General features: G+C 38.2%; 1 pseudogene; it reads left to right on the plus strand.

Annotated features, from left to right (window-relative positions):
* Positions 1-1,512: 1,512 nt before the first annotated feature.
* LOC122679103 lies at positions 1,513-3,687 on the plus strand (annotated as a pseudogene).
* The last annotated feature ends 23,977 nt before the right edge of the window (positions 3,688-27,664 follow it).

Raw genomic sequence — 27,664 nt, forward strand, 5'->3', positions numbered from 1 at the left:
TCATGTGGAATTAATCCCTAGGATGCAAGGATGTTTTGATATACATAAATCAGTAAATGTGATATGCCACACAAACAGAATGGTATGGATAAAAATCATATGATCTTCTCAATAGAATGACAAAGTTCATCCTATGTTCATGGTAAAAACCCTTATACCCATGGCTGATTCATGTTGAGCTTTGATAGAAAACAACAAAATTCTGTAAAGCAATTATCCTTCATTTAAGAAATAAATAAATTTTAAAAACTGGATATAGAAGGAATGTACATCACAAAAGGAAAGGCTTATACAACTTATACATACAACTAACATCATATTCAATGGGGAAAAGCTGAAAATATTTCCCTAAAGATGAGGAACAAGATAAGGAGTCCCATTCTCACCATATCTGTTTAATAAATAGTGGGAGTCCTAACCAGAGCAATTAGGCACAAAATAGAAATGAAAGGCATTCATATTGGAAAAGAAGTAAAATTGTGTCGTTTGCAGATGACATGATCTTATCTAAAGAAAACCCTAAAGACTCCACCAAAACTTTTTAGAACAAATACACAGATTCAGTAAACTTGCAGGATGCAAAATCAATGTACAAACATCAGTTGCATTTCTACACAGTAATAAATAACTATAAAATATAAATTAAGGAACCCATTTATAATTGCCACTACACAATAACATATATAAGAATAAATTGAACCAAGGAGGTGAAAGATCTTTACACTCAAAACTGTGAGAAACTGATGAAAGAAACTTAAGGATTCACAAATAAATGAAAAGATAAGATATGCCATGATCATGAATTATAAGAATTAATAGTGTTACTTGTTAAATTAACAATAGTTAAATTAATAGTTAAGATGTCTATACTACCCAAAGCAATATACTGATTCAGTGTAATCCCCATTGAGTGCCAATGACATCTTTTACAGAAATAGAAAAAAATCCTAAAATCTGTATGAAGATTTTTCATACAGAATCCAAATAGCCAGAGAAATCTTGAGAAAGAAGATAGCTGGAGGCACCATACTTCCTGATATCAACCTATAGTGTAAAGTAACCCAAACAATATGGCACTGGCCAAACAAAACAAAACAAAACACATAGACCAATGGAACAGAAATAAATCCATATGTACACGGCTAATCTTTCACAAGCCTGTCAAGAATATGCAATGGGAAAAGGACAGTCTCTTAAATAAGGTGTGTCAGTGAAACTGGATATCCACATGCAAAAGCATGAATCCAGATCTTTATCCTATCACAGTCATAAAAACTAACTCAAAACAACTCAAAATGGATTATACACTTAAGTGTAAGACCTGAAGTCATAAAACACCCACATGAAAACAAAGGGGGGGAAATCTTTGACATTGGTCTTGGTAATGACTTTTTGGATATAACATCAAAAGCAGAGGCAACAGAAGGAAAAATAAATAGGTGGATCTATATCAAACTAAAAATCTTCTGTACAACAAAGGAAATCATCAGATCTTTTTGGATGTCTCCGACTATGGCTGTCTTTGTGAGCTGTAATAGTCAGGCATATGGAACTGGGGAAAACTGCTTTTGCTTTTCTTTATTTTAGCTAGCTTGGTTGGGTGAAGTCCCTGCATTACCAGTGTTTGGAGATGGAACAAATGTCATTCCAGCCATTCACATCCTTGATCTAGCAGGAGTGATCTAGCAGAACATCATAGACCACGTGCCGAAGCTCCACTACCTGGTGGCTGTGGACGAGTCAGTTCACACCCTGGAAGACTTTGTCAAGTGCATCAGTAAAAGTACTGGCCCTGGGAAAATCCAGAAAATACCCAAGGAAAATTCTTTCCTAACCAAGGACTTAACACAAGAGAATATTGACCACTTACTGGTCAATTTGAGGATGGAAGCACTCTTTGTGAAGGAGAAATTTAACATTCGATGGTTCTCCCAAGCCGGATTTGTGGAAACCATCAACAGCATCCTCAAAGAGTACAAGCAAAGCAGAAGATTACTGCCGCTCAAGATTTGCATTCTCGGCCCTCCAGCGGTGGGAAAATCCAGCATTGCCGAAGTTTTAGCCAAATACTATAAACTGCACCACATTAAATTGAAGGATGTCATTTCTGAAGCCATAGCGAAACTGGAGGCAATCATTACACCTAAGGATGTAGTGGAAGGAGGAGAAGAAGAAGGTGAAGAGGAGGAAGAGGAGGATAACGTGGAAGATGCCCAGGAGCTCTTGGAGGGCATCAAGGAAAGCATGGACCAGAACGCAGGTCACCTGGAAGATCAATATATTATTAGATTTATGAAAGAAAAGCTAAAATCCATGCCTTGCAGGAATCAAGGTTACATTTTGGATGGATTCCCAAAGACCTATGATCAGGCCAAAGACCTGTTCAGCCAGGATGAGGAGGAGGAGGAAGAAGGCAGAGGCAAAATGTTTCCCTATGATAAATTAATCATACCTGCTTGTGATGAAGCTTCTGGAAGCAGAGACATCAGAGAAGAGTATCCTCAAGGATGGATATATACTGTTTGCCTGAGGCAGGAACACGAAAAGCCAGAGGAATGGGTTCTCTTAGGTTTCCCATTAATTTATGTACTTGCCTCCAAAAAGGTTAAAAAGTAAAGTCAACTGGTCTAAATAAGCGCATCTGTCCAGTTTATGAGACTTTAGCACTTCTGGGCGATAGGCTTTCATTGTAAACCCCATGGTAAATCCTCCTGTTTTCCCTGAGGCAGCTGGATAAAATTCAGCTCAACCCACCATCTGCCATGTAACAGGCACGACATGCGATGGGAGCTTATTGAGCTTCTCCATGAGCTTAGGAGACAGGAATTACTCCCATGCTTACCGGATCCAGAGCCTGAAGTCCAGAGACTGATCCAAGCCCTCTTTGCTGGTAAATGTGAGGGCTTGAATTCAGACTCATATCTTCTCATGCCACTGCCTCCAAAAACCAGAGCGAATGAAACCCCTCCCTAAGAGTTCGTGTGTTCCCTCGATGCGTCGGACGAGTTCCTCAAGGAGCGGGTGATGAACCTCCCGGAGAGCGTCGTGACAGGCACCCACTACAGCCAGGACCGCTTCCTCCGGGCTCTGAGCAACTACCGGGACATCAACACGGAAGACGAGACTGTCCTCAACTACTTCGACGAACTTGAAATCCACCCGATCCATATAGATGTAGGAAGGCTTGAAGATGCTCAGAACAGACTTGCCATCAAACAGCTCATCAAGGAGGTCGGGGAGCCTCGCAATTATGGTTTAACGGATGAAGAAAAGGTGGAAGAGGAGCGGAAGGCTGCTGAGGAACGGCTGGCCAAGGAGGCCATGGAGGAGGCAGAGAGAGAGCACAAGGAGGCAGTGGAGACAGCCGAGAAGATCGCCCGCTGGGAGGAATGGAACAAACGACTAGAGGAAGTGAAAAGAGAAGAAAGAGAATTACTGGAGGCCCAGTCTATTCCCTTGAGAAACTATTTAATGACCTATGTTATGCCAACACTTATGCAGGGTCTGAATGAGTGTTGTAAGGTCAGACCTGATGATCCTGTTGATTTTCTGGCGGAATATCTTTTCAAGAATAATCCTGAAACGCAGTAAAACTTTAAAGATATCGTGCCATGTGCTTTACCGAGCTCAAGATGAGTTTAACATAGCAAATTGAAAAACTGCTTTAGATGCTTTTCTAGTTTTGGGGAAATTCGTTTTTTTCTTCCTGCAATCAAATATTTTATTAAGTAAAATCATAAAAAGCCCTATGGTAATGAGTCGCTATGTCATTATAAAAAAAAAAAAAAAAGGAAATCATCAGCAAAATCAAAAGGTAACTTACAGAATGGGAGAAAATATGTGCAAACTACATACCTTAAAGGTTAATATTTAAATATATAAGGAACACAGATAATGCAATAATAATAATAATATGAAAAAATGGGCAACGTACTGAATAGGAATTTTCCAAAGAAGAAATATAAATTGCCAACAAGCATATGAAAAGTTGTTCAGCACCACTATCAGTCAGGGAAATGCAAATCAAAGCCACAATGATTTATCATCTTACGTTACTGAAAAGATAACAGCAAATGTTGTGGAGAATGTAGAGTAAAGGGACTCCTACAAACTATTAGTGGCAATGTAAATTGGTACAGCCATGAAAACTGTGGAGGTTGCTCAAAAAAAAAAAAAAAAAAAAGAATTACCAGACATTTCAGCAATTCCATTCTGCATATATATCCATTTATATCTAAATGAAATAAAATCATTATTTTGAAGAGATAACTGCATTCTCATGTTTATGGTAGCATTAGTCATAATAGCCGAGATATAGAAACAACCTAAGGGTTTGTCCATGAATAAATGGATAAGGAAGATGTGACATAGACAGATAAATAGATCAGTTCATTTCAGTCACTCAGTGATGTCTGATTCTTTGCAACCCAATGGACTGCAGCACGCCAGGCTTCACTGTCCATCACCAATTCCTGGAGCTCACTCAAACTCATGTCCATCAAGTAGGTGATGCCCGCCAACTATCTCATTCTCTGTTGTCCCCTTCTCCTCCTGCCTTCAATCTTTCCCAGCATCAGAGTCTAAATAAATAGATAGATGATAGCAGATACATAGACACATTAGAATATCATTCAGTCATGAGAAGGAAAGAAATCTTTCTCTTCGTGCAGCATGGATGACACAGAGGACATTATATTAAGCCAGACAGAAAGACAAATAATGTATGATCTCACTTGCACATGGATTCTAAAAAAAAATGAAAAATCATTGGAAGAGAACAGTGGTTACCAGGAGTTGAATGTAGGGTAAATAGAGAGATACTAGTCAATAACATAAGCTGAATAAATTCTAGGGATAATGTACAGCATGGCTACTACAGTTAATAATACTTCGTTTTACACTTGAAATTTACTAAGAGTAGACCTTAAGTATTCTCATCACACACACAAAAAGGTAAACTCCATGAGGGGATGAATGTGGTAATTAACCTGACTGTGGTAATCATTTCACAGGGTAAACGTATATCAAGTCATTATTTTGTACACTTTGAATATATAAACTTTTATTTATTAATTAATTGAGGTAAATAGGGAGTGCATTGGTAAAGAATCTGCCTGCCAGTGCAGAAGACACAAGAGATCCAGGTTTGATCCCTGGGTCAGGAAAATCCCCTGGAATAGGAAATGGCAACCCACTCTAGTATTCTTACCTGGAAAATTTCATGGACAGGGGAGACTAGAGGGCTACAGTCCATGGGGTGGCAATGAGTAGGACAGGACTGAGCAATGGAGAATACGCACATAATTACATACACCTCAATAAAGCTGAGGAAAAAGAAATAAAATATTTTCTAAATTAAAAAGGATGTTCTCTTGTTTTAAGAAAATTAATCTAAAAATCAATAGAAGCATGATATTTGGAAATTCTTCAATGATATAGAAATTGAATAACTCACTCTCCTGAATAACTCATGAGTTAAAGAGGAAATCACAAGAAAAGTATTAAAATGTTTTGAATTTATTTAAAAATGCTAATACATACTTCTGTCTAAAAAAGTAAAATTGGTAAATTATTAAACATTGATTGATTAAATGATAAAATTTAAAGAGTAAAAAGGCAATACATAAAATGGGAGAAGAAATAAAATGAGTCATGAAAATGAAATATACAGCAATGGAGAACACAGCCAATAAAAGTGTAATCTTTCTGTATGGTGACAAAAGTAGTCAAAGGTACAAGCTTTCAGTTACAAGGTAAATTAGTACCATGATGTAAAGTACAACATGATAAATACAGTTCATGCTGCTGTATGTTTTATATGAAAGTTAAGAGAGTATATCTTGAGTTCTCATCACACACACAAAAAGTGTTTCTTGGTTTTTTTTTTTTTTTTTTTGGTATCTATATGAGATGCTAGATGATCAGCAAACGAAATGTGGTAACCATTTCATAATGTATTTAAGTCAAACCTTTATGCTGAATACCTTAAATTTATACAGTGCTGTATGTCAAGTATATTATATTAAAACTGAAAGGAATCAAAAAATAAAGTGGGAGAATAATTCTGAATAGGAATTTCAAAACAGTTTGGGGTAAATCAAAAAATAAAGTGGGAGAATAATTCTGAATAGGAATTTCAAAACAGTTTGGGGTAAATCTCCCAAAACATGTGAACATTTTCTCAGCCACATTAGTCCTCAGAAAAATTCAAGTAAAAATAACTTTAAATAGCCATTAATACAGCTAAACCTAAAGATGAATAAATAAAGAGATTGAAACTCTAAGTGGAAACAAGGTTATAGAGATTCTGGAACACTCATACAATGCCCATGGAAATATAAATTTTATACAACCAGTCGGGAAAATTGACTGGTATTATGTACTAGATCTCACAAAAGTGTATCCTATATCTCACCTATTTCACTACTGTGCAGGAAAAGGCAACTGCAACAATGATCATCCCAACACGATTCATGATACCCAAGATTGCCGGGAGAAATATCAATAACCTCAGATATGCAGATGACACCACCCGTATGGCAGAGAGTGAAGAACTAAAGAGCCTCTTGATGAAAGTGAAAAAGGAGAGTGAAAAAGTTGGCTTAAAGCTCAACATTCAGAAAACCTAAGATCATGGCATCCAGTCCCATCACTTCATGGCAAATAGATGGGGAAACAGTGGAAACAGTGGCTGACTTTATTTTTTGGGGCTCCAAAATCACTGCAGATGGTGATTGCAGCAATGAAATTAAAAGATACTTACTCCTTGGAAGGAAAGTTATGACCAACCTAGACAGCATATTAAAAAGCAGAGACATTACTTTGCCAACAAAGGTCCATCTAGTCAAGGCTATGGTTTTTCCAGTGGTCATGTATGGCTGTGAGAGTTGGACTATAAAGAAAGCTGAGGGCTGAAGAATTGATGCTTTTGAACTGTGGTGTTGGAGAAGACTCTTAAGAGTCCCTTGGACTGCAAGGAGATCCAACCAGTACATCCTAAAGGAGATCAGTCCTGGGTATTCATTGGAAGGACTGATGTTGAAGCTGAAATCCAATTCTTTGGCCACCTGATGCGAAGAGCTGACTCATTGGAAAAGACCCTGATGCTGGGAGGGATTGGGGGCAGGAGGAGAAGGGGACGACAGAGGATGAGATGGTTGGATGGCATCACCAACTTGATGGACATGGGTTTGGGTGGACTCCGGGAGTTGGTGATGGATAGGGAGGACTGGCATGCTGTGGTTCATGGGGTCTCAAAGAGTCGGACACGAGTGAGCGACTGATCTGAAACTTGAAACAACTTTCTTTGTTTTAATTAATGAGGTAATTTTGACATTTGGATGGGATTGTCCTCTTATCATGGTTTAATTAGCATCCTCCAGTTCACCAAAATTAGCAGTACTATTGTCTAGTCATTTTTAAAATAATTTATAACTAGTCATTTTGACAAAGTAGTCTCACGTGTTTTCAAATGTCCTCTAGTTGAGAAATACAAACCCCTCATGAACTACATTACATGAAGGCCACGAAGTGAATAATGCCGAAGAATAATGGACACAGAAATAGAGCATTTCATCTGGGCAGAAAATGTTTCAGAAATTTATATTCCTTTTAATGCACAGAAAAGGGACCTTTCTTTAGGGGATTGTGAGGAGTCTCAGGAAGAAAGACTTAACAAAGGGCTATATTGAAATGAAATTAGAAAGCAAAGTTTTAAACCTTTTCTCTCGGGTTGTAATCTCATTATATATTTGCACAACCATTAAGTAAAAAGCTTTTATGTATACTTTCAGTGCCAGTGAAATAATCCTGGCAGGACTGAAGCAGCCTGTCTCATACTTTCATACTGGCCCTTATAGAGAGTGGCATGAAGACATTGAATTAGCCATGCATGGAGTGGTTGAACTTAAAAGGTTGCGTGTGTACATGCTAAGTTGCTTCAGCCATGTACAGAGGGCAAAAGAAGTAAGATCCAAGAAGCTCTAGGAGAACATGATAGAGGACAAATGAGAAAATGGAATCATCTCCTCACCATTATAAATCTCAAAATGAGGACATCTCACCCAAGCAGGTAACCAGCAAGAAAATACTTTTTTTTTTTGATTCATTAAAAGTGAAAGTGTTAGTTGCTCTGTCATGTCCAACTCTTCATGACCCATGGACTGTAGCCCATCAGGCTCCTCAGTTCATGGAATTCTCCAAGCAAGAAGACTGGAGTGGGTAGCCATTCTCTTCTCCAGGAGATCTTCCAGACCCAGGAATCGAACCCAGGTCTCCTGCACTGCAGGCAGATTCTTTGCCATCTGAGCCAGAGAAAGGAAATAAATAAGTCTCTTCTCCACCTAGGTCTAAATAACAAAGAATAAAGGTAGAGGATAACATACTATCCTTGATACTAATGAAGACTAATGAGGAGGGTATAGCTTAGTTTAGCACAAAATGGGACATCCCAACTAAATCGCCAAAATTACCCAACCAGTCACTATCATGCTGCTGCTGCTGCTGCTGCTGCTAAGTCTCTTCAGTCGTGTCCGACTCTGTGCGACCCCATAGACGGCAGCCCACCAGGCTCCCCCGTCCCTGGGATTCTCCAGGCAAGAACACTGGAGTGGGTTGCCATTTCCTTCTCCAATGCATGAAAAGTGAAAAGTGAAAGTGAAGTCGCTCAGTCGTGTCTGACTCTTAGCGACCCCATGGACTGCAGCCCACCAGGTTCCTCAGTCCATGGGATTTTCCAGGCAAGAGTACTGAAGACCCGGACAATCCTCTGCTGAAAGCGAAGGACAGAGAATTGTGTTCTCTATGTGCTGGTTAATCTCCAAGAGAGAAGGTAGGTGAGCTAAGCATATTCATTTATTTTTCTCAAAATTACCCATAGAGTAATTTACAACACATCTTTAGGGAGAAGTGAGTAAAGGTGAAGAAAGGTCTGGGGCTCCATTTAAGGGAAGAAAATACATGGGAAAGTGTTCCTTTATCATTTCCTAATATCCCTCCCCACCCCTGCCACATTGGACTGAACAAGGAAGCTCAGGGTTAAAGAACATTGAAGAATTTCCCTGACCCAAGTAATTAGCAGTTTATTTGCATAGTATTTCATCTACCTATCATGAGTCCACTTCATTAAACTTCTGCAAATGCTGCTTTCTTTATCTTCCTAAGAGTATCAGTATTTGGTTTAGATTTTGCCACCCAAATGTTCTGAAATGAAACAAAACAGTATATTCACTACACTAATTCCAAGAGCAGTCTATGCTGTTAGTAAAAAATCTATTATTTGTACTATTTTTAAACCAAATTAAGTCCAATCATATTATTCATCATGTTATATCAATTAGAATTGATATTATATCAGAATGAACTCAATAAACTCAAATAACACCAAGACCCTTCAGTAAAAAGATGTCCAAATATTTTTAACAACAAAAACTTCATCAAAATGCAGGGATACATTATAATTTAATACAAATTTCCTAGTAATTTTTAGGAAGAAATTCAAAGATTAAACTGCAATGATGTTAAGTATGCCATAAATTAAAGTTCAAAATAAAATCCTCTTCTCCTTGTGAATTAATGACTAAAGCTTTCAAGTCTTAATTTAAATCCTAAAATCATTCATCCAATTCTCTCAATCTGTTAATTTTCTGTCAAAGGGGTTTTGATGCCTGGTAGGAGCTAGTAATTCCCTCTCTGGATGTGTGATGCCAGTAGCGTCCCAGAAGTTGTAATAGTTTATTTCCAAGTGTCATAAGTACAAAATGTATTCATTAAACAAATATTTGCTGAGAGATTCCTATTTTTCAGGCACTTTCTTAAAATCTTAGGATACATCAGTTAATAAAACATATCAAATATCTCTACTCTCATGAATCTTATATTCTAGATAATGTGACAAAATAAGCAATTAATAATAACATTAAATAAGTTATATAAAGTTTTCAAATGTACTGTTAGGGAAAAAAAAAGTCATGTACTAAGTAAAAACCATAGCAGCAATAGATGATAGTTTTAAATAGAGTAGTAAGGCCTTATTGAAAAGGTCCCATTTAAGCAAATTACTCAAGTTAGGCAACTTGGAGAGTAAACCATGTGGGCTTCTGGGGAAACCATTGGAGGAAGCGAAAAGTCAGAGCATAGGTTCTAAGTCCCTCTAAGTCACATGTTTCAGAGGGTATCCCAGCATCTGGAGAGAGCAGGTATTCTTTCAGTCACTGTCCCTGGGGTCTCCCACTGGAATGGGCACAATTCCTTCAGAGCTTCAGAAATTATTATTCAATTCCAAATATATCTAATAAATGTGATTTGCCTCCACTTTCTTAAGTTGCATAGCGAGCTGGGAGGTTCTCTTGCTTCAGTTCAACATCTACTTCAGATACAGATTTTATCTGTCATTGATAACTTTGCTGTATCTTCTCTCAGCCTGGGCATGTTCCCCCAAGATACAGGTGATCTCATCATCTCCACCTTTAATGTCTATATCCTAATCCTCAGACCTTCCTCTCTCAAATATATGTAGAGTTTTTAACTTCTAGCTATGCTTGTAATAATCTTTAATGGGCCATTCCTCTTAGCATGGATCCTTAAGTCACAGCTTTCAAGGGTGTCTCTCAATGGTTTCTTGAACCCTGATGCTCTTTCTGGGAGTCATTTCCATCTACTCTGGAATATTTTGTCCTTCCCTGTTAAATTTCTTTGGTCATTAGTCACTATTTCTCAATTGCATTTAAAATACTTCTTTATTTTAATGGCCTTTTAAAAAGTAGTTATGTGCTAGTGCCTATCAGTTTAGACTGAACTTCAAGATATTTTCCTCTTAGGTACTTCTAAGCTGTCCTCTAAGATAGATTAGATCTCAACCTTTTCCTTAAGAATATCTCTCTTCCTCCAATTTAATCAGCCTGATCTGTTTTATTTTGTTTTTATTCCTGTACCATTTTCACCTTGATCATAAGACTGAGCACTCTTCTCAAATCCATCCAGTCTCGTCTCCGATTTTAAGCAAATCTGACTCTAAAGATTCAAAATATTCCAGACCCAGAGTATTAATGCTGCTTTATTAGTTTGCAATAATTTGTTTCTCTACTTCATGTCATAAAAATGGCATATTATTTTAATATACAGTATATCACTATTTTATAATCAACCATGTTTTATGGGTGGTGAATGAGAATCAATTTGGTTTCAAGGAATAAAGAGTGATGCCTAAGAATCTATGAATAAACCATATGAACCCAAAGTTTTCTAGTCGATTCATAGTTACCTCTAAATATAAGTGTAGAATTAAATTAGAGCCACCTATCTAAAGTTGCCCAAGAATGCCTAGCACTAAAAACTAAGAGTTAGGGCTTCCTTAATGCTCTGCAGCAATATTAAATCCTGCTTAAACGCTTGCCTTAGTTTTATTTAAGTCATCTCTGCCAGCCACACATCAGCTGAAGTTAGGGTGCAGGTGTGGTGTGTACATGTGTTGACGCACATGTGCACACATGCATGTGCACACACACATACACACTCCAAATGTAGTTCACTATCAAGATGTAGCCTGCAGCCCTTGCTTAAGGCCCTTTGTGTATACTTGCCATTTATCTCAGGCCATTTGCAAAGTCTAATCTCATCTCCACAAAGTCATAAACTTTACCCTTGGCTAAAAAAGCAATCCCCAGACTTCCAGTGTCCACTCTAGCATGCAAGGAAGCCATCAACACACTCTAACAAATAAAAACCTGAACAAACTGAAAAAATTAACAGTTCTTCTTAAATCTGTCAGAGAAGTGAAGTCAAAAGACAAATCACTTTCATCAAAATAGGAGAGACAGACAAGTGGATAAAAAGAACCTCAACTTACTAAGAGGAGACCCATGAGCAGAAACCTCTGCAGGAACCAGTGCTGAGGCAGGAAAACCTGAACTGTAATTGTGGATTGTTGGAGACTCATGAAAAAAATCTGAGTTAAAAATTTCAGTGGGGCCAAGTAATAGGGGGTTGCCACATTTTTTGAGTTTTACTTCCTGGAGCTCTACCAAGTTCTCACAGCGAGTATTTTTAAACTTCTTGTTCCCTTGGAGGAGAGCATGGCAACTCACTCCAGTATTCTTGCCTAGAGAATGCCCATGGACAGTTCTGGCAGGCTACAATCCATGGGGTGGCAAAGAGTCACCATAGCTTACTCTTGCAAGCTCTTGAATTCTTTCCTGCAAGAAGAGAAAGAAGCTTTATTCTGGGAGATACACAAATTATAGATAGACTGTGGGTCATCTCAGAGGCAAAAAGTACCAGGGTATGAGATTGCAGTTTTTATACTTGTGGGTAATTTCATAGACTAACGAGTGGGAGAAGTATTCCAGCTATTCTGGGGAAGGTGGGGATATCCAGGAATTGTGCCACCGCCTACTTTAGGACCTTTTATGGTCAGCCATGGAACGGTCATGGCACCTATGGGTGTCTCATTTAGCATTTGCTGATGTATCACAATAAGCATATACTGAGGCTCAAGGTCTAATAAGGCCTACCCATAAGAGAAACATTTTAAAATCTGAGGCTAACCTATTGGGGCTCCTCAGGGCCTAACTGACCTGGGAGAAAAGAAATATATCACTTTAGCCCTCTCCAGCCATCTTTGTTCTACTGAAGGCAGAGACAGATAAGGAGAATGGGGAACTAAAGGCACTTGTAAAGTTCACAGCACAGGGGCACAGGTTCACTAAGAGACTGAGAACTAATCTTGAAATATAGAACATTTTCCCTCCCCCCACTCTTTACCACCACATCATTAAAATCTTATTTGTCAGAGTTCCTCTTACCTAGCATATCATGTCTGGATTTCAATTAAAAATTCCAAGGCATACTAAACAGAAAAGAAACAGTTTGAAGATAGTAAGCATCAGAACCAGAAGCAGATATGGCAGGAATGGTGAAACTATCAGACCAGAAATTTAAAACAACTATGATTAACATGCTATGAGTTCTAAGAAAGAAAAGCACACCACATTCAAGAACAGAAGGATAATATGAACAGAGTGATGGAAATCCTAAGAAGGAATAAAAAAGAAATGCTAGAGAACAAAAAATATAAAAGAAATGAAGAGTGCCTTGGGTGGGCTCATTAGTAGACTGGACACAACTGAGGAAATAATCTCTGAATTTGAGAATATGTTGATAGAAACTTTCAAAGGTGAAAAAAAGAGACTAAAAACCTGGAACAAAATATCCAACAACGGTGGGACACATACACAAGTTGAAATATAGGTTTAATGGAAATACTAAAAAGAGAAACGGAACAGAAGAAATATTTGAAGAAATGATGACCAAAAATTTCCCCAATTAATGTCAGGACACTTGTCAACATCTGGAGACATTCTTGATTGTCACAGCTGGAAGGAAGGTACTACTGATGTCTAGTGGAATGCTACAATGCACAGGAAATTTCCCCATACACCCAACAAGCAATTGTCCAGCCCTAATAGTCAATAGTAGCAAGGCTGAGAAACTCCTCTGTGGACAAAAATCCTAAAGCTACATTCAAGCTTGAATAACAAAATGGCACGTTTTCTGAGAATTAAAGGCCCCTACCCAGGCATCCGCAGTGGCTTAAGCTGTAAAGAATCCTCCTGCAATGCAGGAGACACAGGAGATGTGAGTTCCCACCCTGGGTCAGGAAGATCCCCTGGAGGAAAGCATGGCAATTCATTCCATGGACAGAGGAGCCAGGTGGGCTACAGTTCAAAGGGTCACAAAGAGTGGGACATGACAGCACATATGCACATATTCAGGCATCAACAATTAAAAACCATCTGTACCAATGCAAACCCCTGCCCAACTGAAAATAAGCCTTTGTAAGCTACCAGGTTAAGAACTTGCAGCCCATGTGTTGAAGGACTAGAGAGAGTTCCACCAGCTATGCCAGTCTGCATCAGCTCTCTGAAACCTCCAAGGAAAGCAATGTGCTTAGTGTTTCTAAACAGATTTGGGCTTTATGAAAATTTCCAATTAGTAAAGTTACAACCTTGAAAAATTTACTTAAATAGTTTGAGTTTCATCTATAAAATGAGAGGGAAACACACAATTTTATATCATTGTTGTATAGATTAAGTTACTTGGCATATATATCCTGTAAGTGCTCAAAGAAGTCAGTCCTGATAAAGTTGATGAGAGTTTTTGCTAGATGTCCTATATTTTCTCCTAAAGAGCTATTCTGCATAAGTTTCCACCCTACTCTCTGCCCTGGGAGACTGAAGTCTGTATGGTAAGACTTCTCAAACTCTGTTGACTTCAGCCATTAGGAAGAACCAGAAGTAAAACTGGACAAGTGAGGATTGATTATTCCCTGGACTCCCTTTCTGGGAGTTTCTGGGTCATAAGAGCCCTTGTGTTATAAGCCCAAAATGTTGAATTATCTCTTGTGGTTTCTCTATGCCTGACTCACTTCCTCTTTAACTTTTGAAAAATGCTCCTTTATCTAACTCTCTTCAAAATACCCTATTTGAGTTGTACTTCTGTTCCCTGTCAGGACTTTGTCAGGTACTGTTATTAATTATGGTGATTATGATGTTATTTTTGATGCCACGATTTCTGTAGGGGAAAAATCATGTGTTCTACCACTATTTTCCTCATGTCCATGGCACTATTAAACTATAATGCAGATACAAACAAAACCAGTGGACTCATGTGTTTTAATTTGATTGCCATTAATATTAATTCAGCTAGGTCATTTCATTAAAAAATTCTACATATTACTAGATGATAATAGGCATATAAAGTCAAGAACATTAATGGTAGGCAAACACAGGTATATAGTCCTTTTAATGTTGGGGTTTGTAATGTTCCCACAGAATAGTAATTTATAAGAAAATGTCTCCTACTTCACTCTTCTCCAAAATTTTGAAATCTTAAAAAAATTCCATTAAGGGCAACAAATCCTTAACATAAAATTTAAATAGTTGATAAGCTTCTCATATTGCAATTGTTAGCTTAGGATTCTCAAGAGATTTGGCTCTGAAATCAGATACAATCACTTTTCTGCCAAAGAAAATTACACCAATTTAATGAAACTGTCAGACTAGACCAAGCAATATACACATCAAATAGATCAGTTCTCAAAGATTGGTCTTCAAAATTCATGACTCTTTTTCTAATAGGATAGTAAAAGTTGCACAAATTCTAGGAATCTTTTTTAGTTCAGGGAGCATTTTCTTCTCAACAATCAAGGTTTTTTTAGGATTTTAAGCATTAGGCTGTTAAGTTTTATGTGATCATGTAATTTATCATCCTATCAGGAAATGTTTGTGAGTATCAGCTGTGTGTATGTATTCAGTCACTCAGTTCTGTCCAATATAGAACCTATAGACTATAAGCTACTAGATTCTTCTGTCTATGGAATTTTCCAGGCAAGAATATTGAAGTGGGTTGCAATTTCCTATTCCAGGAGATCTTCCTGACCCAGGGATCAAACCTGTGTCTCCTACAAGGCAGGTGGATTCTTTACCACTTCACCATCTGGAAGGGCTATTAATAATTATATGAGGTAACAGGGGTAAAATGGGACTGTGAGGAGAAAACTGTGACATTTGGTTACTCCACTAGGCTCCTACTGGGTTGAATAAATGTGTGCATGCTAAGCTGTTTCAGTTGTGTCTGACTCTGCAACACTGTGGACTGAAGGCTGCCTATTCATGGAATTCAGGCATGAATACTGGAGTGGGTTGCCATGCCCTCCTCCAGACAGTCTTCGCAACCCAGGGATTGCCCCCATGTCTCCTGTAATTGATATAAATGTGATTGGTATAAATAGAGAGAGTTCCCCTGAAAAACTGTAAGGATCATGTTTCTGACATCTGCAGTTGTTTTCCAGAGTAAGCTGCTTTTTTCAGAAAACCAAGGGGTGGTGGTATTCAGGTTTTTCCAAAAGACATTTCCAAAAGGCCCACTTCAGTGTCCAGAGACAAAATGTTTTAAATATCTCCAGAAAAATAATGAACTACATCACTGGGAAGGAAAATGAAAGAATGATACACTGCAGCAGCACAGTGGCAGCATCAACTGATGGGACTACAAGCACCCCCCAAAACATATGATAGCACAGTGGTGCTTAAGATAACATTAGGAAGACAGAAAAGCAATGCTCAAAAGTCTCCAAGCTAGGCTTCAACAGTACATGAACTGAGAACTTCCAGATATTCAAGCTCCATTTAGAAAAGCCAGAGGAATCAAATTGCCAACATCTGTTGGATCATAGAAAAAGCAAGAGAAATTCCAGAAGAACATCTACTTCTGCTTCATTGACAATGTTAAAGCCTGTGACTGTGTGGATCACAATAAACTGCTGAAAAATCTTAAAACAATGTGAATGCCAGACCACCTTACCTGCATCCTGTGAAACCTGTATTCAGGTCAAGAAACAACAGTTAGCCCGGACATGGAACAAAGGCTGGTTCAAAAAGGGGAAAGGAGTACATCAATGCTGTATATTGTAACCTGCTTATTTAACTTATATGCTGAGTACATCATTTGAAATACCAAGCTGGATGAAGCATAAACTGCTATCAACACTGCCTGGAGAAATATCAATAACCTCAGATACGCAGATGACACCAACCTTATGGCAGAAAGCTAAAAGCAACTTAAGAGTCTCTTGTTGAAGGTGAAAGAGAAGAGTGAAAAAGTTGGCTTAAAACTCAACATTCAAAAAACTCATGGCAGCTGGTCCCATCACTTCATGGCAAATAGATGGAAAAACATTGGAAATAGTGACAGACTTTATTTTCTTGGGCTCCAAAATCACTGCAGATGATGACTACAGCCATGAAATTAAAATATGCTTGCTCTTTGGAAGAGAAGCTATGACAAATATAGACAGTGTATTAAAAAGCAGAGACTACTTTGTCAACAAAGGTCTATTTCATCAAAGCTATGGTTTTTCCAGTAGTCATGTATGGATGTGAGAGTTGGACCTTAAAGAAGGCAGAGCGCTAAAGACTTGATACTTTTGAACTGTGGTGTTGGAGAAGACTTTTGAGAGTCCCTTGGACTACAAGAGTTGGACTGTGAAGAAAGCTGAGCGCTGAAAAATTGATGCTTTTGAACTGTGGTGTTGGAGAAGATTCTTGAGAGTCCCTTGGACTGCAAGGAGATCCAACCAGTACATCCTAAAGGAGATCAGTCCTGGGTGTTCATTGGAAGGACTGATGCTGAAGCTGAAACTCCAATACTTTGGCCACCTGATGCGAAGAGTTGACTCATGGGAAAAGACCCTGATGCTGGGAGGGATTGGGGGCAGGAGGAGAAGGGGACGACAGAGGATGAGATGGCTGAATGGCATCACCGACTCGATGGGCATGAGTTTGAGTAAACTCTGGGAGCTGGTGATGGACAGGGAGGCCTGGCGTGCTGCGATTCATGGGGTCGCAAAGAGTTGGATATGACTGAGTGACTGAACTGAACTGAACTGGACTACAAGGAGATCAAACTAGTCAATCCTAAAGGAAATCAGTCCTGAGTATTCATTGATGTTGAAGCTGAAACTCCAATACTTTGGCCACCTGATGCAAAGAGCCAACTCATTAGAAAAGACCCAGATGCTGGGAAAGATTGAAGGCAGGAGGAGAAGGCGACCTCAGAGGATGAGACACTTGGACAGTGTTACCGACTTGATGGACATGAGTTTGAGCAAGCTCTGGGAGATAGTAAAGGACAGGGAAGCTTGGCGTGCTGCCATCCATGGGGTCGCAAAGAGTCTGACACAACTGAGCAACTCAACAAGAACAACAAGAAAGGAACACAGAGGTCACCTTCTGGATTACCTCCTTTCAACCAAAGCAGGTCCAATTTCCCACAATTTTTCAACAGGCTTTGGTTTTTTCCCTTTTGTTTTTGGGATATAAGTAAGAATTAGCCTCTGGGTATGCTTAACAATATTCTTGGCACTTCTATTACTCCTCTCCATAGGCATTAACTAAAAAACCAAACAAAATCTGCTTGGTAGCTACATCTATCAGTATTTTTGTATATGTGATTAAAATTTCATGTTTACCAAAATGTCTACATTCCAAATAAAGCATCCTATAGACAGTTTTGAACTCAGTAAAACTTCCACTGAGGATATTTCTTATATAATTCAATTCTGTTAGAGAGTTTTAAGTCAGTGTCATGGTACAGGGAGTGTTCTTTTAAACAAATAACTCTAGCTGATTATAAAAATTTTAAATTTGAAATTTATCTATAAAAGAAACGTAAATGACAAGCAATGTCACAGACAGAGTTTTCTGCCTGCAGCTGTCTGAACTGCTTGAGACAACAGCCTTCAGTCTGAGAGTTTGTGATGCAAATGAATACAGGGACATAACACTGAAAACTCTATTTGTGCTGCTGACATGAAGTGAATTAAATATAATAACCTTGTGAATGTTCATATTTCAATCAAGATATGAACATTTTTCATGTCATTTCATGGTTCTATTTTGAACCAATAAATCATTATCTATGTACTGCTTTGCCATGATTAAAGTTTAAATGGATGATCAAAAATTCCACTGATCTTTGTGAAACCTTAGAAACTGAATATTGAATAACAACTTTGAGCAGTTAGTAAATAAAAACATTCAAATGCAAAGCTCTTTCACTGTAGCTAAAGCAAGATGTTGGTGTACAATGAGCAATACAATCTATGTAAATAGCTGGCATCTAAGCTGATACATCAAACACATTATATTAAGCCTTCATGAATTTAGAGCTAAGTGCATCTCTTTAGTTGATTGATACAGCAAAAAAAAAATTGACATTCTAAGTAAAAAGGGTGCTCAAGTTAAAATTACAACTTAGAATGTTCTAAGAAGTATCACAACTCAAGATGAAAACTTCAGCATTCACCTCAAAGAAACACACCTGACACATGTCATTCATTCAAAATGGTCTTACCATTGTCATTACAGTACATACGTGTTGAGAGGTTAAGAAAATGATGGAAGTATGTCCTGAGAGCACAGTTCTTATTGGAGCTATGTCTCAAGCTGATTTATAATATGTAGGTAAGCCTTTTTAAAATAGAAATGCCAAAATCTTCCAAGAGTTAGTTGCTACTTTAGCAGAGTGCAGGAAGCTCTGGTTTGAATAATTAAGCAGTACCAGCAATAGAAAAGGAAATCCAGGTATTTCTAAGATTTTCTATTATTCACTATTCATTCTTCCATTACTGATTTATCTGCTCAACAGTTATTGTACCCTCAGATGCAGAAGATATACACTAAGCCCTGTAGAAACTAAAAATAAAACAAAAGCTATTGATCCTGCATATGATAGAAAGAATAGTGGCCCCCAAAGATGTCTACTTCCTAATCCCTGAAATGTGTGAATATTTTACAAAGTGGAAAGGACTTTGCAGATGTGATTAAAATACAGGTTTTGTATATAGGATCATCCTGGATTATCAAGTTGGCCCAATGTAGTCACAAGGATCATTCTAGAAGAGGTCAGAATGAGAAAGAGAAATGTGAAAATATTACTCTGCTAAAATAGATAAAAGAGGACAGAACCATGAGCTAAGGATGCAGGTGGCCTCTGCAGTCTGGATAAAGCAGATTCTATCCTATGGCCTACAGAAAGAATGCAGTCTGGCCAACATCGTATGGTAAGAGCTATTTTGAACTTCTGACATGCTGAAATGTTTATTCATTTCATTTCAGTTCAGTTACTTAGTCGTGTCCGACTCTTTGTGACCCCATGAACCACAGCATGCCAGGCCTCCCTGTCCATCACCAACTCCTAGAGCCTACCCAAACTCATGTCCATTCAGTCAGTGATGCCATCCAACCATCTCATCCTCTGTCATCCCCTTCTCCTCCTACCCCCAACCTTTCCCAGCATCAGGATCTTTTCAAATGAGTCAGCTCTTCGCATCAGGTGGCCAAAGTATTGGAGTTTCAACTTCAACATCAGTCCTTCCAGTGAACACCCAGGACTGATCTCCTTTAAGATGGACTGGTTGGGTCTCCTTGCAGACCAAGGAACTTTCAAGAGTCTTCTCCAACACCACAGTTCAAAAGCATCAATTCTTCAGCGCTCAACTTTCTTTATAGTCCAACTCTCACAGCCATACATGACCACTGGAAAAACCTTAGCCTTGACTAGATGGACCTTTGTTGGCAAAGTAATGTCTCTGCTTTTTAATATGCTGTCTAGGCTGGTCATAACTTTCCTTCCAAGGAGTAAGTGTCTTTTAATTTCATGGCAGCAATCACCAGCTGCAGTGATGTTGGAGCCCCAAAAAATAAAGTCTGACACTGTTTCCACTGTTTCTCCATCTATTTGACATGAAGTGGTGGGACCAGATGACATGATCTTAGTTTTCTGAATGTTGAGCTTTATTTTTATTTTTTTTGCCATTATAGCATTGATATTTATTTTTTTCCCAATTATTTTTATTAGTTGAAGGCTAATTACTTTGCAATATTGTAGTGGTTTTTGACATACATTCACATGAATAAGCCATGGATTTACATGTGTTCCCCATCCTGAACCCCTCTTCCACCTCCCTCCCCATCCCATCCCTCTGGGCCATTCCAGTGCACCAGCCCCGAGCACTTATCTCTTGCATCCAACCTAGACTGGTGATCTGTTTCACACTTGATAATATACACGTTTCGATGCTGTTCTCTCAGATCATTCCACTCTCGCCTTCTCCCATAGAGTCCAAAAACTGTTCTATACATCTGTGTCTCTTTTTCTGTCTTGCATATAGGGTTATCGTTACCATCTTTCTAAATTCCATATATATGTGTTAGTATACTGTATTGGTATTTATCATTCTGGCTTACTTCACTCTGTATAATGGGCTCCAATTTTATCCATCTCATGAATGTTGAGCTTTAAGCCAACTTTTTCACTCTCCTCTTCCACTTTCATCAAGAGCTCTTCAGTTCTTCTTCACTTTCTGCCATAAGGGTGGTGTCATCTGCATACCTGAGGTTATTGATATTTCTTCCAGCAATCTTGATTCCAGCTTGTGCTTCTTCCAGCCCAGCGTTTCTCACAATGTACTCTCCATATAAGTTAAATAAACAGGGTGACAATATACAGCCTTGACACACTCCTTTTCCTATTTGGAACCAGTCTGTTGTTCCATGTCCAGTTTTAATTGTTTCTTCCTGACCTGCATACAGATTTATCAAGAGGCAGGTCAGGTGATCTGGTATACACATTTCTTTCAGAATTTTCCACAGTTTATTGTGATCCACACAGTCAAAGGCTTTGGCATAGTCAATAAAGCAGAAATAGATGTTTTTCTGGAACTCTCTTGCTTTTTTGATGATCCAGTGGATGTTGGCAATTTGATCTCTGGTTCCTCTGCCTTTTCTAAAACCAGCTTGAACATCTGGAAGTTCACAGTTCACAGATTGCTGAAGCCTGGCTTGGAGAATTTTAAGTATTACTTTACTGCATATGAGATGAGTTCAATTGTGTGGTAGTTTGAGCATTCTTTGGGATTGCCTTTCTTTGGGATTGGAATGAAAACTGACCTTTCCACTCCTGTGGCCACTGCTGAGTTTTCCAAATTTGCTGGCATATTGAGTGTAGCACTTTCACAGCATCATCTTTCAGGATTTGAAATAGCTCAACTAGAATTCCATCACCTCCACTAGCTTTGTTTGCTGTGATGCTTTCTAAGGCCTACTTGACTTCACATTCCAGGATGTCTGGCTCTAGGTGAGTGATCACACCATCAAGATTATCTGGGTCATGAAGATCTTTTTGTACAGTTCTTCTGTGTATTCTTGCCACCTCTTCTTAATATCTTCTGCTTCTGTTAGGTCCATACCATTTCTGTCCTTTATCAAACCCATCTTTGCATGAAATGTTCCCTTGATATCTCTAATTTTCTTGAAGAGATCTCTAGTCTTTCCCATTCTGTTGTTTTCCTCTATTTCCTTGCATTGCACTGAGGAAGGCTTTCTTATCTCTCCTTGCTATTCTTTGGAACTCTGGATTCAAATGGGAATATCTTTTCTTTTCTCCTTTGCTTTTCACTTCTCTTCTTTTCACAGCTATTTGTAGTTTAATATAATTTATCTTATTTTAAAAAAAATTAAATTTAGTTATTTTAATCCAAAAAGTTTGTGATAATGTGCTACAGCAGCAAGAGAACATTAATGAACAACCTTACAGAAATTTGTGGGCTAAAAGAACTACACACTAAATACATAATTTAACACAAAGTCAATATCTGAGAGATAAATGCATGAGATATGATAAAAATACTTAATAGCTAATATAACTGATTGAGGAATTATGATGTTTCAAGGCACATTAATCTAATTTTCACAACTCTTAGGATAAAATATTTTCTACCATTTCTGTCATGGGAAAATATTTTAACACTTAAGCTTAATAAATGGGAAAGAGTTTGAATCCATGCTGTACAATTTCAAATCCTGAAGTCTAAACCACTGTGTTCTATATAACACCTCACCAACACAGACATAGGGGGAGTTAAGGTAGTTGAAAAAAGAATAAGAACTAACGGGGCAATTAATCTGTGCATATGTTAATGAGGGGAGACCAGGAATAGTAAACACAACATATATGTCCTGAATAAATAAATGTCTTAATCCATTCTTCTGTAGCTTATAATCATAGTCACCTAAATATGCCATACTTTATTTAATAGAAGGACTTTGTTACATGATAATTTTTCTTTTTTTCACTTATTTGGTAGCTTTCACTGGGTAAATTTTCCTCCAGAGTAATCAGTTGTTTTACTTGTAATGGACACACAAACATACATGTGTGCATAATGGCCTGACATAGCTGTATTTATCTTTATATAGTCCCATACATATCATGAACTCAGGCATATATTGAACGCCCCCAAAGTTTTATTGAATAAACAAATTAATTAGTGAAGATGATAAAAATATTTTATGATTTTAAGCATCCTAAGAACAATCTAATATATACTCCCATGAAGAATGAAATCCTTCTTGCTAGAGTAATTACAGTCATGTCTTAGAAGGTTTATTTTAAATGTCAGTATGATATATGTAATTATTTCTATTCTTCACTAACTTAACCAGTGAAAATTTTAAATGGGAAATTTAAAACACCATGGCTTAAATTTATGAAAATAAGAAAACTAAATAAAAATTATGTTTTGAAATTTTGTTTCTGAGACAAAACATAGTCTGCAGTATAGGTTAATATTCATGGAAATGGGAAGAAAGAGGAATGACCATATGAGTCTTGTTAAAATAGAATTAACCAATTGTATTGAGTGGTTAGGTGTAGACTATTGGGAACAGAAGAAAAGAGAACACCAATATTTTGAAACTAGGTTAGTTAGTTAATGGGAGCATAATGGAGCCATCCAGAGAAATTCTATTTAGAATTTGGAACTTCACTTGGAATACCATCCTGCAGTGTGTTTTCTGTGAAGCCAAATTTCTGGTGGCAATTAGCAGGATTTTATGAGAAAGAAAGAGGCTTCCCAGGTGATTCAGTGGTAAAGAATCCACCTGCAGGTTCAATCCCTGGGTTGGGAAGATATCTTGGAGAAGAAAATGGCAATCCACTCCAATATTCTTGCCTGGGAAACCCCATGGATGAGGAGCCATGGGTCACAAAAGAATTGGACATGACTTAGCAACTAAACAACAGCAAACCATATGGAACCACTGGAACCTGGCGAAACCACTGGAACACCTGATTTGATCAAAGAAAATAATTTCTTTTGAAGAATGTCTCTGCACCTTAAATACTGCAATATATACTGTGATTACCTAAGAGGAGAATAAATATCTGGCTGTAGAAAATTTTTCCAGCATATTTTCTGTAATATATAATCAAAAGAAAATACTTTAGAAAACACAAAAATAGAATTATCCCTAGGTTGTTGAACGTGAAGAATTATGATTAGAAGAAAGAATGACAATGACATTTATATGAATGAGAACTGAATGTGGGGAGTGTTGAAGATAGTTAAGAAAAATATGCAGTTAGAATAGATAGTGCAGGAGAGATATGAATAACTTACATTTTTAAAAGGAAAATAGGAATAAACACATCAAAGAGGATAGCTAAATTGAATGAGAATTAAGGGAACTAGAACAGTATGGCATTACTGAAAGAAAAAGAAGAAAACATTTCAAAAATGATTCTCTTGATAACAAACCAAATTCTGTAGACACATTTTAGGGAATGAATACAGAGGGGAAAAAAGTTTGAGAATAAATTTTCCTAATCTGGTTATTTTAAAGAAAGCAGTTTCAATGGAATGGTGCAGTCAGAATTCAGAGTGAATTCTGCAGATTGAAAGGGATTAGAGAAATAAGAGAGAAGTACTTTTAGTTATGAATTTTAAAATAATGTTTATGATGTTGGTGAAATGCTCAAAGTAGAAACTTGAAGCGGTAAGAGATTAGAAAGTGATAATTTAAAATAAAATATTCAGGTGGTTAAGGAATTTTTTAAAATGTTCAAGACCTGAGCATTTTTTTTTTTGCAGAAGGAAATTACTAATGAAAGAAAAATCATGTTCAATTGAGTCCACGAGAGAGACACAAGGAAAAAAGCAGGAAAAATTAATATAACCAGTAAACAATGAAGACAAAAGAAAGATCAGAATATATTTTTGTAGAAATATGAAAATGAAATTACCTCAGGTGAGATTAACTCACTGTGAGAAGCCAAATTTAGGTAGGAACAGGAGTCACTGACCAACTATTCTGGGGGAAAGAAAGTGAAAGTGTTAGTTGCTCAGTCTTGTCCAACTCTTTGTGACCACATCAACCTACCAGGCTCCTCTGTCCATGAGATTCTCCAGGCAAGAATGCTTGAGTGGTCAGCCATTCCCTTCTCCAGGAGATACCCAGGTCTCCTGCATTACAGGGAGATTCTTTACCATCTGAGCCACCAGGGAAGCCCATTTTGGTGGAACCTGTATTGTAATAGAAAGATCATTACCTTTATTTTTTAAAACTTTCTATTTTATATTGGAGTATAGCTGAATAGGGTTTCCTAGGTGCTGTGAGTGGTAAAGAACCCACCTGTGAATGCAGGAGATGTAAGAGATGAAGGTTTGAACCCTGGGTCAGGAAGACCCCCTGAAGGAGGAAATGGCAACCCTCTCCAGTGTTCTTGCCTGGAGAATCCCATGGATAGAGGAGCCTGGTGGATCCCAGTCTATGGGGTTGCAGAGACAGACACAACTGAAGCAGCTTAGCACGCATAGCTGAATAACAATGTTGTGACAATTTCAGGTTCACAGCAAAGCAACTCAACCACACACATACACACATCCATTCTCCCCAAACTCCCCTCCCATCCAGGCTGCCACACAACATTAAACAGAGTTCCCTGTGCTATACAGGAGGTCTCTACGGATAACTCATTTTAAATATAGCAACCTAAATGCCCATCAACAGATGAATGGATAAAGATGCGGTGTGCAAATGTGTGCTAAGTTGCTTCAGTCGTGTCCAACTCTTTGCGACCCTGTGGACTCTATCCTGCTAGGCTCCTCTGTCCATGGGATTCTCCAGGCAAGAATACTAGAGTGGGTTGCCATGCCCTCCTCCAGGGGATCTTCCCAACCCAGGGATCGAACCAACATCTCATGCATTGCAGGCAGTTTCCTTATCACTGGTGCTACCTGGAAAATATATGGTACATATATACAATATACAATATACAATTGTACAATATGTACAATATGGTACATATATACAATAGAATATTATTCAGTCACTAAAAAGAATGAAATATGTCATTTGCAGCAACATAGGTAGACTCACAGATTGTCATACTAAGTGAAGTAAGACAGAAAGAGAAATATCAGTATGATATCCCTTATATGTGGAATTTAAAGAGGAAGTGTACAAATGAACTTATTTACAAAACAGACACAGACTCACAGACTTAGCTAGGGAGTTCAGGATCATTCATTAGCTTTAGGAAGAGAGACCTTGCAGCTTGCCCCAGTCATTTTGTAACTAAACACTGGGCCAGTAACTCTTAACTTCTCTGAGACAGTTTTCATATTCTTTCCATGTAAAGTGGTTTGTAGATGATAAAACTCTAATGGCAGAAGATAAAAGTCATAGTAAAAAAAAATAGAAACAAGATATGTTTTTCTCCTGCTTTGTCAAAGAATGTTTTATCCTTCAAGACATTCTGGTCTTTCTCTGATATACATAAATTTATGAATTAAAAGTGACTTTACAGGGGCTTCCCTGGTGGCTCAGTGGTAAAGGATCTGCCTGCCAATGCAGGAGTCACAGGTTCAACCCCTGATCTGGGAAGATTCCACATGCCACAGAGCAACTTAAGCTTGTGCTCCCCAACTATTGAGCCTATGCTCTAGAGCCTGAAGTTGCAATACTGAGCCCATGTGTCACAACTACTGAAGCCTGCATGCCCTAGAGCCTGTGCTCCACAATAAGAGAAGCCACCACACTAAGAAGCCCCACAGCTGGAGAGTAGCCTCCACTTACTGCAACTAGAGAAAAGCCCACACAGCAACGAAGACCCAGCACAGCCAAAAACAAGCAAACAAATAAATAATTTATTTTTAAAAGTGACATTACTAGTAGCTGCTTTGTTTATAGATATCTGCAGTGTGGATTTGAGTTTTTGGATGTAAGAGATACCCTATTTGCTTCTTCAAACCTTCTCATTTCCTCCTTGCTCTGTGCCCCTAGGAGGCTGATCTTTGTAGGCTATATCTTTTTTTTTTTTTTAAAGTCTAAAAATACTTTTTTTTTTTTTTCTTATCAGCCACAGATTTACACGTATTCCCCATCCCGATCCCCCCTCCCACCTCCCTCTCCACCCGATTCCTCTGGGTCTTCCCAGTGCACCAGGCCCGAGCACTTGTCTCATGCATCCCACCTGGGCTGGTGATCTGTTTCACCATAGATAGTATACATGCTGTTCTTTTGAAATATCCCACCCTCACATTCTCCCACAGAGTTCAAAAGTCTGTTCTGTATTTCTGTGTCTCTTTTTCTGTTTTGCATATAGGGTTATCGTTACCATCTTTCTAAATTCCATATATATGTGTTAGTATGCTGTAATGTTCTTTATCTTTCTGGCTTACTTCACTCTGTATAATGGGCTCCATCTTTGGGTCCCCTTGCTCTATCTTCTGTTTGATTACACCAGCAGGAGTCACTGTAGGAAGACTGCAGGATGGGAGAAGGGAAGGGCCTGGGCCACAGGATCACTGCTTCCCTCTAACCAAGGCCCAACTCCTGTAGGGTGGCTCCATCTCAGAGCTATTCTCTCTGTATTCTGACCATTGCTCCCACAGTTTTCATCTTCAGGCCTTGGGGTGCTCATAGCTCCCAGCTGTTGTTTGAAAGAATGTTTCACTGTCTCATTTGTTTCCCTTAACTCTTGCAACAACTTTGTAAATAATTGTGTTTTTCCTTAATTAAATTGTTTTCAGTTACCCCATTTATGTATGTCATCTGTCTCCTGCAAGGACTCTGACTGATGCAGGAGGGGACTATTTGTGAGTTACATGGTAGAGCTTGTCCACATCTAGATAGGATCCCAATTATTAGCTATAGTATATGTCATATATATCCTCTTCAGTCCATGTGCTGTGTGCTCGGTCAGTCAGTCATGTCTGACTTGTTGCAAATCCATGGACTGTAGCCAGCCAGGCTCCTCTGTCTAT

Source organism: Cervus elaphus, chromosome 21, assembly GCF_910594005.1.
Source record: "Cervus elaphus chromosome 21, mCerEla1.1, whole genome shotgun sequence".
Classification (NCBI taxonomy): domain Eukaryota; kingdom Metazoa; phylum Chordata; class Mammalia; order Artiodactyla; family Cervidae; genus Cervus; species Cervus elaphus.